The 13312-nt window shown below is 39.2% G+C and overlaps 1 protein-coding gene and 1 long non-coding RNA gene across 2 annotated transcripts in view; both read left to right on the top strand.

Moving 5' to 3' along the window:
• Positions 1–13312, top strand: part of cdc23 (CDC23 (cell division cycle 23, yeast, homolog)) — a 41130-nt gene that overhangs the window by 26772 nt on the left and 1046 nt on the right. The window lies entirely within an intron of this gene.
• On the top strand, positions 7907–8834 carry LOC116700065 (uncharacterized). The gene is made up of 3 exons (XR_004334559.1): positions 7907–8011; positions 8466–8538; positions 8767–8834. It is a non-coding gene; the product is annotated as an uncharacterized LOC116700065 (long non-coding RNA).

Raw genomic sequence — 13312 nt, 5'->3', positions numbered from 1 at the left:
AATTTGTTAAATTTATGTATAGGCGACAAAACTTTTGTCTTGCCAAAATTTGACCTTTCCATCTTGTTTAAATAAATCTTTTTTTAGTGAAACTAATTTATTTCAGTGCATTGAACATCATTTGGGAGTTAAGATCTGAAATCTAAACAGTTTTCCTGCCTCTTAGGGTGATTATAGTATTTTTCAGTGGTGGAACCAAGTTGCATTTACTCAAGTACTGTATCTAATTCCATATCGATTTAGAGGCACTTCACCTATTTATTCTAATTTATACTTCTTCTCTACAACGTTTCAGAGGGGAATATTCTTATTTTACTCTGTTGCATTCCCTGACAGCTGGAGTAAGTGTTTACTTAACAGACTAGTGTTTCATAAGAATAATTGATAACTTTTTAAAATCAGTACATTGGTAATATAAAGCAATTTGTATTCCCAACGTTTTTGACATCTTACTCTTTAACATGTCTGAAGGGTTAGCAGCTACACCAAATGCTGCTTACTTACAGTTTTTTCCACAGCACAGTTTTCAAAACTGTGTCTCCTTATTTCAAAACTCTACACAGAATTCCCAAAACGCACAACACAAATGCAAATGCCTCACATCTCCTTTTGAATAAAACACTCCATCATTAAAATGCCATAACACATTTTCAAATGAAGCATTTGCATCAAATTGTAAACACGTTTTTATTGATAGTACATTTTTTGACATACCAGTACACCCTGTGTGTGTATTGCATGCACTTTGTGCAAAACAAAGTCTGATTGATTTATAATGTTAATAGTTATTAGATAGTTGCATGCCTGTTCTCATTTTTGAAAAAAACAAACAAATCCAAGTATGGACGCCAATGTAAGCTACTCAAGTGTGGCTTCTCACGTGGTCACAGTGGTTGATCACATGATGAATAAGTGTGGCCTTGATCTCATCGTGATAGCTCTCCATCTTTCTCTTCTTCCCTCTCCCTCCTCCTCCTCCTCTCCTCCTCCTCCTCCTCCCCCTTGCTCTCTGACTATTGTTGCATCCATTGTTCAAAACAGGTAATCTGACCTATGTGCTGGTTAGTGTTCAGTTAAGCATAATTTTGTGTTTGCCATGTGAGCAGTGTGTGTGCACCCTGGTAACTGAAGTGTGAATTTTGATTGGTTGTGTTTGGAAAAGGAAAGCAATTCACTTCCTTATCGATTTTGTGTCTTAGATATAGAATTGTGTGTAGTGTTTTGAAAAAGAATGTATGCATTGAAAACGGATTGAAAGGCTGATAAATAGCGCATGGTTTGGGAGATTTGGTGTGTAGTTTTGCACTTTGAGTGAAAGACTTCAAATGTTGTGTGACATGAACAGGATTTGTGTGCAAGTAGTTGGAAAAAACTGTAATATATGTCATATAGTAGTATATTTAGTCCAGGTACATTTGACTTCATATTGAGTACTTTACATGATGAATCAAAAATCCCACTAAGACCATAAACAGGATCCGGTGCAGACCTATGCATGACTGTGTCCCTGTGAAGGCAGTGTGGTGTAGTGCCCAGTGCTCAGGTGGTGGCTGCCCTGATGAGACATAGCTGTTGGCTGTCCTCAGTCCAACTTAAAACTCATCAACAGCCAATCACAGGGTCCTGCACTGGCCCTGAAGATCAAAACCACAGGGACTAGCATGCCTGTAAAGCCGCTTTTCATGCTTACTTACACAAATGTACAGATGTACAGAAATGTTTCGCTTTAAGGGGGAAATATTGCTTGTTTTGTTGTTGCTTGGATATGTGATTTTTTTATTGCCTCCAACATTTGGCTCATTATTTTAAAGTATTTTTTTACAATCTCCACTAGACATATCAGTGGAGGCAAATCTAACTCGGGCAAAGCTTTGACATGCAGCTGCAAAGAGAAAAAAGGCAACGGCTTCTTTTTATGTTCTTCTGGTTTGGAACAGATGCAAAATAATCTATTTAAACTCTTTTAACCTTTGATCTCTGCCTTTGAAGAGATACATTAGCTGTATTCATTTTATAATTTACAGATCAAAAAGGTGGTCTAAAAATTGACTTTTGTAATACAAAAAAACAGCAAGTCAAAACGACATATACTAGGTTAAATAATGACATTGTATGTATTTTTGTAACAGTTTTGAGTTTCCAAGGTGAAAGCGTATACACACTAGCAACATACACAAAAAATGATCAAGCCAATGTTGCATATTTTCCCTTTCAATTACACAGCTGTCTCAAATGTCGTCTCAGCAACTCCATCATGCACTTCACTGCCCTATACCTGGATGATATATTTGTGTGTGTGTGTGTGTGTGTGTGGTGTGTGTGTGTGTGTGTGTGTGTGTGTGTGTGTGTGTGTGGTGTGTGTGGTGTGTGTGTGTTGTGTGTGTGTGGTGTGTGTGTGGTGTTTGTGAGGAGAATGAAAACAGGGAATTGAGGAAGGGCTGAGTGGAGGGACTATGTGTGGTTCGTCCCTGCACCTCTTTCAAACCGCTCAGTGAGCCATTTGCTCGGCCTTGTAAACTGCAGTGCTCTGATTACTTTGTCAGTCTTCTAAAGGTGCCTTTTGCTCTGTGGAGAACTAGAGAGACATGTCCAACAGGGATGTTCCAACAGAGAGAAGAAGCGCAGGGAGTGGAGAGGACGCTGCATCCAAGGAGAGAAATTATATTCTGCTGTCTTTTAGTGTCATTGGCTCTGTCAGTTTTTCAAACCAAACAACCAGAACTTCAGTATCATGCAGACCTTCTGCAGAGGACCCATTCCCCTCTGCTGACTAATTTCAAAACTATTCATCCTCATGCCTCCTTAAGGGACCTAAGGGACCAGACACAATTCATTTATTTTTCCATAGTCCCAGTTCAGTTCTTGGGATTGAATTCAAGACACTACTAAGTTACCTTCAAAGAAGGGAAAGAAGGATTTGATTGGTCAACTTCATTGTCAGGTTAGTAGATAATTATGATGATCCTGACAGATCTTTTGGCACCGCCAATTTGTGGAAAACACATCAAAATGAAACATATATGCTTGCTGATTTGATCTACACGTGTGCAAGTCAAAAAAAAAGAAAAAAAAACAGTTTTACTTAATACACATTGTTGAACATTTTGTTCCTCCAACCCGGTGAATTCTGTTAGACAGTGCCACCCCTTGGCAAAATGAGCACTTCATACAGTTCATCCCCATCTGCCAATGTCGCTTTCTGCACATGCCTTCTGCTCACTAACATGTTAACGTATCATATTTAATGTACACAAATTACAAACACGTTTTGCATTAATAACTTCTGTCGACACCGGCTGTGAAAAAGGAAATAAAAATACAATTGTGAAAGTTACAAACACACACATAATCGTATGTGAAGTACATCAATGAGCATGAAAAGCAAAAAAAAAACATCCATGGCATCTATTGTTTTAATTTCTGCGGATAAACCCCAGCATTAGATATAGTTGCTGAACTCCTGATACAGTTATGATAGGAGGATTTATATACTCAATGACAGGATTCTTAGTAAGGTCACACACTACGTTCACTGAATGAGTTTGAATGGATAGGATAGTTATACCAATTTCCTATTATGTATTCAAAGCCTTCATTCAGAACAGATCTTATAAAACCTCCACCAAATAGTTTTTTTATGCATTCTAACATGCATGCTTTTGCCAAATTACATTCATTTTGCTCATCGCTATTGATAGATAAAACACCATAGACACCAATATGCACCCACTGCAGTTCGATGCAAGACCTGCCCTACAAGCAACCCGATTGGTCGGGGGTAGGACCTGAACAAATCGGGTTCTGTCTGTGATCACACACACAGTGTGCTCTGTGGTCCCTGTGTGCATTAAGACATTTGTTTTTTAACAAACTTTGCAAGTGAACCTCTTTGTCAAAAATACTTACAATACAAGCTTTGCCCATGATCAAAGTGCAGTTGGCAGTTGTCCTGTGTGTTTAGTGGCAGCTCGTATGTGAACACCTGTTGCTCTACTGTTTAAAGGGCACATTCTGGTCCTTTTTGGATTTAGAAGTTCTCTCCCAACAACTTTTAAAATTTTGCATGATTTGGAGATGTTAGTGGTCTGCCCATGGTTGGTCAGATCTGCCTTAGGTCATTGAACTTATGATTGAAAACTCCAAAGCAAACCTTACTACGTTTTCATTTAATGATGGTCTACGTTACTTTACCTAAAATGTGAAAAAAAATTATGTTACAAGGGGGAAAAAATTAGAATTTCAATAAAGAAACTGTGCGTGTGCTTCTGTCCAGTGCAGTGGAGCCAGTGAAGCTGCTGATTTTGACGGACAAGAACATAATACTGTCAGCTCTGCACCAGCGAAGCATGGCCAAGCCCAGAGCCCAATGACAGGGGCTGTGCAGGCAATCATATTACATTATTGGCACAGAAAGAGGTAGAATATTGTTGCTCTTTCAAAACTCACTACTTAGAATTAGATATTGATTAAATAATAACGGTTGTTTCAATGAAAGCAAATGCATATTGACAGAAAGAAGTGGGATTTAGCAAAGCATAAAATAGTCTTTCTAAAGTTGTAAAAGAGATTGAACCCTTTGACAGCGGTTATGTGCATTGCAGGATCACATTTTCAGCAAGGCTTTTAGTTATTAATAGACATTCAAAGGTTGGATAGTTTATGGAATACTGAACCAGAATGGTGTATTCTGTTGTACCAAGAAATGCACTGTTATAACAGGAACTGAAAAGTTTTCATGGCAATGCTTTTGAAATTCATTTGGAAGTCTAAATGATATGTGGCAATGCATATCTTTTTTTTTTTTATTTCTTCAATATAACATCTTGTTCCTCAAATATGATGATGGCTTGGTGTTTAACACTGCCACCTCACAACAAGTAGGCACTGCTGAGTACTAGTTGGTACCCGGGCATTTGTGCAAATGTGCAAATGTGCAAATGGCGCAAACTTCCATCGTGACATGATGAAGCTAAGTAAGCCCCCCAGGTGATGTATACACATTTGACAATCAGAGTCCGGTCCACGTCTTCTGAATCCTGAAAGTCTTGACACTTAGTCCACGTCATCATCATTGACAGTAAACACCCTGTTACTCTGTACTAACTTCAAACCAGTTGTTGTTTCAGAATCAGAATCAGAATCAGAATACTTTATTGATCCCCGAAGGAAACTCTTGTTACAATTGCTCAGATATTAGAAATATAAGAAATATAAATAAGAAATATAAATATAAGGAGTGTGGATATTTACATAGTTAAAGGTATATTATGATACAGTATTTACATAATAACATAATTAAGGTGTTGCAATGGTGAAAGTAATAATATAATATAATAGTAGCAGTTGAGTATTGCCACATTGCAAGCCATTGTTATTGCACAAAACAGATAATATGTCCAGTTTCAACCCCCTAAGTGTCTGTGTGTCGGACACTTAGAGGGAGGAGTTATAAAGTTTGATGGCACAAGGCAGAAGACTTCCTGTGGCGCTCTGTGCTGCATTTTGGGAGATTGATCTATCACTGAAATTGCTCCTGTGATTGAGCAGCAAGCCATGGATGGGTGTGAGACATTGTCCAAGATGGCATGTAGTAACCCTGATCTTTGGGTTAATATCAGAAAGGCAGGGAAATCCCTGCTCTGAAGCAGGGTTAAGCTCGGGCTCAGGTAAGGATATCCCACAGTTGACGTTCTGATTGGAAAAGTCTGTAAGCTCGACTTAACTGGCTGTACAGAGGTCAGAGCCAAAGGCTAAATATAGAGTGAAGTCCTTATGATGTTTGATGTTTTTTTATCCAGTCTATGATTGCAGGCAAGAAAACTACTGTTCTTATTCTAATGATGCAACACTAATGTTAGATTTAAACATCATGTTGCACTGTGCATGCTGATAACAATACATACATGCTTTTTGTGTAGTCCCCATGTAAACTCTGTATCACTTCTTTTTTCACGTGGTATTACAGCATCTATACCAATTACATAAAACTGTCAGAGTGAGAAAAAATACAAAAAAACAACAGATAATGACTAAAAGACTCGTGTCTGCACAGTGCTGAAAAGGTTTGTACAAGAGATAATGCAGGGACTTGATGACTGAAATAACTTAAATGATGAGCACAGTTTCTTTTCAAAAACAACAGCAACAACAACAACACAACTTTGTTACTGTAGGCTATGCTCATCTTGTAATCTGCTTGGATTTTAAGGTTCTGTTCAACTTGTGTGTGATTGTGACTTGTCATACAGTGAAACTTATTTAGTTTTGTGTAGAGACCATGACTCTAAAGCTAGTTTGGCAAGATGACATTTGAGAACCTTGACATTGTGTTATTGTTGAGGTAGCTCAAGAGAGATGTTGTGTAAAACTATGCATGAATTTGGAACCTAAAATCCATTTGCACACACAATACATCTTCTGAGATATTTAAAAGACAAAAAAAGATTTTGTTATTTCTATGTAGCTGAAAAAATGCTTCCCTTGACCTTGCTCTTCATTATAGCCTTTGCTTGATAATGTTTAGGGCTGTTAAATGAAATATTCTGAAACATACACAACTTGCATTGAGTATTATCTGGCTGGGTGGTTACATTTGGGTGTGATATAAAAAAAAAAGTATAAAGGAGGAGAAGACAAGCCTAAACTGCAGGGGAAAATTACATTTGTCACTCTGCTTGGTACTGTTGTTACCCACATTACACACAGGCCTGAAAAACACACACATGCTCAGGACCTACAGCCTACAGGGGTCTCAACTATATTTGTCAGGGGGCCAGAATTTTACCAGACAGCTCCTTGGGGGCGGACCCTTAAATAAAAAAATAAAAAAATAAATGTTGGTATAACATTTGATTGATGTTTATTGTTAATACTTTTTCCTTTTATTACACTGAAGGCCTTTATAGTCAGGTTCCTATCACCTATACCACAGACAACCACCAGGGTGATAGATATTTTGCCTCAACCAATTAAGTCAATTTTACTTGTAGAGCACTTGAAAACAAACACCGAGGAAGTGACAGGAAAGGGTCTCTAACAGAGGTAAAATGGCACTCTCAAAGGCTATGAAACGCAAAGTTGATATTGAAACAGGTCCTTCATGTGACTGGACTGAAAAGTACGCATTTATCAGGCCAACCTTCCGGAATGCCTCACCAGTATGCCTAATTTGCAACGAAACTGTTGCTGTTGCAAGAATACAATCTGCGCCGTCACCACCACACTAAACTTCAATTTTAAGATTTCATATCCTGAGCAGTCAGAGGCGTGTCAAGAAAAATCGCCGCACTGAAATCTGCTACTCCCACGCAAGCGGCATTACTACTCGAACTTTAACTGATCAGAGAGAGTAGTTTGATTTTGGGGTGTAGCCTAAATAGAGTCATAAATGGTGGTGATTACTGAGAGAACTCAGTTGTTGCTGCTTTTAGTTGCTTTAATAGTGTAATAGGCCTACATATTTTCTCTTTGATCCTCACATTTTGGAATCCAGTCGCGGGCCGGATCGAACGGCTTGGCGGGCCGCCAGTTGATGATCACTGGCCTACATACACAAATGGGAGATGTCAGAGTGAGGGGCTGCTCCCTGAGGTAAACCTCCTGAGTAGTTGAGGGTTCAGTGCCTTGCTTAAGGGCACTTGGAAGCATCCAGGAGCTGAAGTGGCACCTCTCCATGTGCAAGCAAGCAGATTCATATCTGTGTTTTTTTTTGTTTTTTAAATAACATGGTTTAATAGCTAACGTTATGATCAGAATTGCATGGCTGTGTATTTGTGACAAGACAAAATATCGACAACAGTTATTTTACTTTGGAAACAAGGAGGAAACAGAATGATGTCATTCTTGGTGGGCGGAACTACCTCTTTGTAACTTCCACCATAGCATACTTGCTTGGCAAAATTGAAAATGGCGGCTCTCTGTAGTGAGTTTGGGGACCTGGTACAGATCAAGAAACAGCTAATATCGGTGATATCGCTTTGTAAAGAAAGAGGATTTTACACAGCGCGAAGTGGTGAGACTGACTGTGACAAATGTGACATTAACTGACTGTCTTTTTGCTCAGTACCGCTGTAACCTAAGCTTTAAAGCTAGCTAGTTACCATCAGTTAGCAACGTTAGCAGTGCTGTTGACAAGTCTAATTAACTAGCTATAAATGTACTACCGCTGATACATAGTACATTAAATGTCATATAATGTTGCATTATAGTTAAAGAGTCGTTAAATGATTACTAGCGTCACATAGCGCTTATCAAGGTGTTAGCGTTATATGACGTGAACGTTGATGTTATTCCTAACCAGTAACTAATACGGGCTGTAGCTCAACATTATAACATATGTAACGTTAACGGCACTGGACAAAGGTAACTTCGTGCTGTTTTTGCGTCCGCAAGAATACATCGGGTAAGAAAAAATGATTGTAATCCTTGCAAAGTTATCTCACATGCTTCCTGTGTTTACATTTCAGGGCTTCTGAATTGGCATTTGCTTTGAACCCTCTTCCCAAGAATGAACTACCCCCGTCATCTCCTTTTACTGAGGTTTGTATACTGCCTGGCCCAAGCCTTTTCTGGGTTTAGTTAGTTTCTTTCATGCCATTATTACTACCTTCAATCCCCTTAAAGTAGCTTTATGGTTTAAACATCATTAAATGTCACGCTGTCTGTCAGTATCATACAGTATATTATTTCTGTTCCAGCTCTTCATTGGCGTGTACAATGCTGACACTAAGTGGGGACTTTTCTTGTTCATTGTCTTTCCAAACACAGGAAGATGCACAAGACCTGGATGCACTTACACTGGCCAAATCCTACTTTGACCTGAAAGAGTATGACCTGCTGCTTACTTTCTGAAAGGCTGCTGCGTCAGAAGGCTTATTTCCTCTATATGTATTCCGCGCTACTGGTAAGATTATGTAGAAGATATCTGGCATGCCTCTATCCTGTGAGCTTTGATTTGATTTGATGACAAGACTGCTTTCACTTTGATTGTAATGCTTGCAAACCATGTTGTCTTCAGTCAGGTGAGAAAAAAGGACGATGAGACCGTGGACCATGGGTGAGGACTTGTCTGTTTGGACTTCAAAAGAGTACTGAAAATAGTTTGCTACCCTTTAACACATAACTTTTTGTGTTTTTCTGTGTGGTACTAGGTCCCCTGGAGAAGGCAGTGCGCAATGAAGCCTTGCGAGAACTTAGGTTTTGAGCTCAGTAAGAAGCACACTGCGGAGAGTTGGACGGGTTCACCCTGTACCTGTAAGAACCTTCCTCCAAAGTGTACACACTTTCCTCAGATAATTCAGAGAACGAGTCAACTGTTATAAAGTTATATGTGTATGTTTGTGGATGTGTGTAACACAGATATGGGGTGGTGCTACGAAAGCTGGACCTGCTGAGAGGCAGTGGAGGTTTTTGTTGAAGCAATACACACGCTTCCTCTTCACTGGGGAGCCTGGCTGGAGCTTAATAACCTCTCACCAACTTGAAATGTAACCAACTATGTATTTACACATTGACAAATTGTAGATAGCTTGCATAATTAACTTAATGTGCCCACCTCCACAGTAACCGTTTTACCCAAACTCAGTCCTCACAACAAAGCCTCATGACTTCTAAACTAACCTTTTTTCTCAGACAAACAAAAAAACAAAACAAAAACGTTCTCTCATTCACTCAATTCAAGAAAAAAAGCTCCATTCTCGGTACTTAATGGATGGAATGATTCCATCTAACTTGGTCTCTTGGTCTTCTCCCAGCTGAAGTCACTGTCTCTGCCAGACTGCTGGATTAAAGACTTCTTCATGGCCCACATGTACACAGAGCTGCAGATGATCAAAGAGCGTTGCAGAAATACCGAACCTCATTGAGGCCGGCTTTTCTAAGGCACGTACATCATCTCACAGATTGCTGTCGCCTCCCACAACATCAGAGGTTTATTTTCTACCTTTTCAATAAGAATGTCAAAAAATGTTAAGGGGTCAGGTTTTAATCTTATATAACTCTTGTCTCTATATTATATTTATTTCAGATATTGACCAAGCTTTGACTCTCTTCAACGAGTTGAGGGAGCAGGATCCGTATCGCATTGACACATGGACACATTCTCAACCTTCTCTATGTCAAAGTGAGTTAGACACTTGTAGTATGCGTTATTGATTAGCATAGATAAATGTGTTTTCAAGTAATTTTAGCCAATAGGATGAAGACCTTGCTTGTATTGACCCTGTGAGTATGTTTTCCATATAGATTGAGTGAAAAAATAGTTGCTCTCGAACAAATTTTTTTTTTTTTGTGAAGACCTATTATAAGTCCAAACTATAATACTATATATATATTTTTATACTGCTTCCACAGAGCATGAAGCCAGAGTTGAGCTACCTGGCCCACAACCTGTGGAGATTGACAAGTATAGAGTGGAGACTTGCTGTGTTATCGGTAAGTGTTGACCCATTGATCAACACTATGCACTGTTTAATTCTCAAGCACAGTTTTTCAGTGATTTAGTGACATTAGTTGACAAATACATAAATTATTGTATTGTAACTTGTCATCAATAGTTTGTAATTTAGCAACTTGACTTGTGCAGCTTCACAGCTGGCTTTTTAGTTTTTATCTTTGTACTCTAAGATTTGTCAGCTGGTTAGACATGTTTAAGACATCATTTTGAATCATGGTTTTTTGTGTAAATAGTTATGCATCATATCCACGGTATTATTATAGCTTACGCTCTCAGCATGAGAAGGCAGCTTTGTACTTCCACGGGCCCTCAAACTTAACCCTCGATGCTCGGTGCCTGGACCCTCATGGGCCCGAATACATGAAATGAAGAACACTTCGGCTGCCATCCAGGCCTCCAGGTCAGACTGAAATGTAGTGGAGCATAGACAGCCCTTATTTTGGTGATATATCAATATCTTGTTCATGTGCAAACAATGGAGTTTTAATTACTAAGTATTTTAATTATTGCCAACCTTTCACAGCAGTATGGAGGGTCATTCCAGTTACAGTATATGTGTTTTGCGGGTTTTTTACTTACTCATGTTTTCTCTATCAGGCATGCCATTGAAGTGAACCGGGACTACCCGTGCCTGGTATGGCCTGGGTCAGACGTATGAGATCCTCAAGATCCCTTTTACTGTTTGTACTATTATCGAAAGGCTCACCAGCTCAGGTATGGATATTGACAAAAAAGGTTTTATGCGGTATTGCTAAGAATGGAAAAACTATTTAGAAAGAAAGTGTTTAAATATGCAATGCTCATTATTTGTTTTTGAAATACAATATTGTGTAGGCCCAATGACTCACGCATGTTGGTCGCACTGGGTGAAAGCTACGAAAAACTGTCACAACAACTTGAAGCCAAGAAGGTACACATTACAACTGTCAGCGAGTCTTGGTTTGCATAATAAGTTCACTAAGGTTTCTGGCTTTTTTTTGACATATTTTGGTTTAATTCTGTGTTACTGGAGGGCATACTCTGTTGGGATGTAGAAATGGCTCTACTCAAGTGGCAAAGTAAGTGTCTAACACTATATCCTGAGGAAATACAACTGGACACCAATTAAACAGGTCTTATGGTCTAAAACCATTAGTTAACGTCATATTGTTTTTAATATTTCAAGCACAAAATGAATCCAGCTGCAGCTTTTTTTCCCTGATGTTAACATGTTAGTTGTATCACCCAGAAAAAGTGAAATTTGCTTTTTCTTTGGCAGGCTCCATGACAGCTGAATGAGTCTGATGACGCTGCCCAGTGTTCATGCTTTACATCCAAGACATTTTCTCTTGTGGCGTATTATTTTAAAGTATGTAAATACATACAGTCCCGGACAAAGTCTTGTCGCTTGTGTACAAATTGACCTGAATGCCGCTGAAATATATTTCTAATCAAGATTTATTTACAGAAATGGCTCATTTTAATCCCAACAGCTTTTGTATAATGTTTCAGTGCAAAAAGAAACTGTCAAAAGTATTCTAATATTCACAGCTGGTAAAGCCCATTGAGTCCATTTTTGCAAAGACATAAGTGTTGTCGCCTTTCATATGAGCTTCACCTGGACTAATAATGGATCAATTAGGTCTCAGGTGGTGTATAAAAACAACCCCAGTACACCAGACCTTCACATCAACTGCAACTACTCTGCAAACATGCCTAAGATTCACCCTAAGACTAAAGTTTTGATTATCAAGAGGCTGAAGACCAGTCCACTGCTGATGTGGAAGACACCTTCAATGTGTCTCAGCGTCAAGTACAGAGGATTAAAAAACATTTGAAGACACTGGAGATGTTTTTGACAAGCCCAGGTCAGGCAGACCCCGAAGACAACTGCTCGAGAGGACCGTTTGTTGGCTCGAAAATCCAAGGCCACGCCCATCTCCACTGCAGCAGAGCTCCACCAGACCTGGTCCCCTGAAGTCCCTGTGTCAACCAGAACGGTTAGTCTGATTCGGTCTCGAAATGGCCTCCATGGTCGAATCACTGCCCAGAAGCCAGCACTAACAAAAGACAATTGAAAAACCGTGTGGCATTTGCCAAGGCCCAAAGCCTGCTAAAAGGATGACGATGGAGAAGTGGAAGAAAGTGATTTTTCAGATGAATCTTCTGTTGAATTACACCACAGTTGCCGTAAACATTGCGGACCTACTGGAGCCCGCATGGATCCAAGATTCACCCAGAAATAGTGATGTTGGTGGCGGAAAAATCATGGTCTGGGTAGCATCCAGTATGGGGTGTGCGAGAGATCTGCAGGGTGGAAGGCAACATCAATAGTCTCAAATACCAAGAAATCTTAGCTACCTCTTATATTCCCAACCATAAAAGAGGCCAAATTCTGCAGCAGGATGGTGCTCCATCGCTCTTCCATCTCCACTTCAAAGTTCCTCAAGTTTTCGCATATGTGGGGTAGGATGAAAGAGGAAGCATGGAAGACGAAACCAAAGAATATTGATTAACTCTGGGAGGCAGCAGGACTGCTTTCCTAGCTATTCCTGATGACTTCATCAATACATTGTATGAATCCTTGCCAAACCGCATGGATGCAGTCCTTCAAGCTCATGGAAGTCATACAAGATATTAAATTTGAATCTCACAGCACCACTATTTAATTTGCTGACATATTTTTGTATTTGTAGTAAATTTGTTAAATTTATGTATAGGCGACAAAACTTTTGTCTTGCCAAAATTTGACCTTTCCATCTTGTTTAAATAAATCTTTTTTTAGTGAAACTAATTTATTTCAGTGCATTGAACATCATTTGGGAGGGTTTTAGCTTTTCATATGAGCTATTTCTTACACCAATTGATTAATTAAAAGTC

This window comes from Etheostoma spectabile, chromosome 13 (genome assembly GCF_008692095.1).
Source record: "Etheostoma spectabile isolate EspeVRDwgs_2016 chromosome 13, UIUC_Espe_1.0, whole genome shotgun sequence".
Classification (NCBI taxonomy): Eukaryota; Metazoa; Chordata; class Actinopteri; order Perciformes; family Percidae; genus Etheostoma; species Etheostoma spectabile.
Note: the sequence above shows the minus strand (reverse complement) of the source record. Positions and strands in the feature narration are given on the sequence as shown.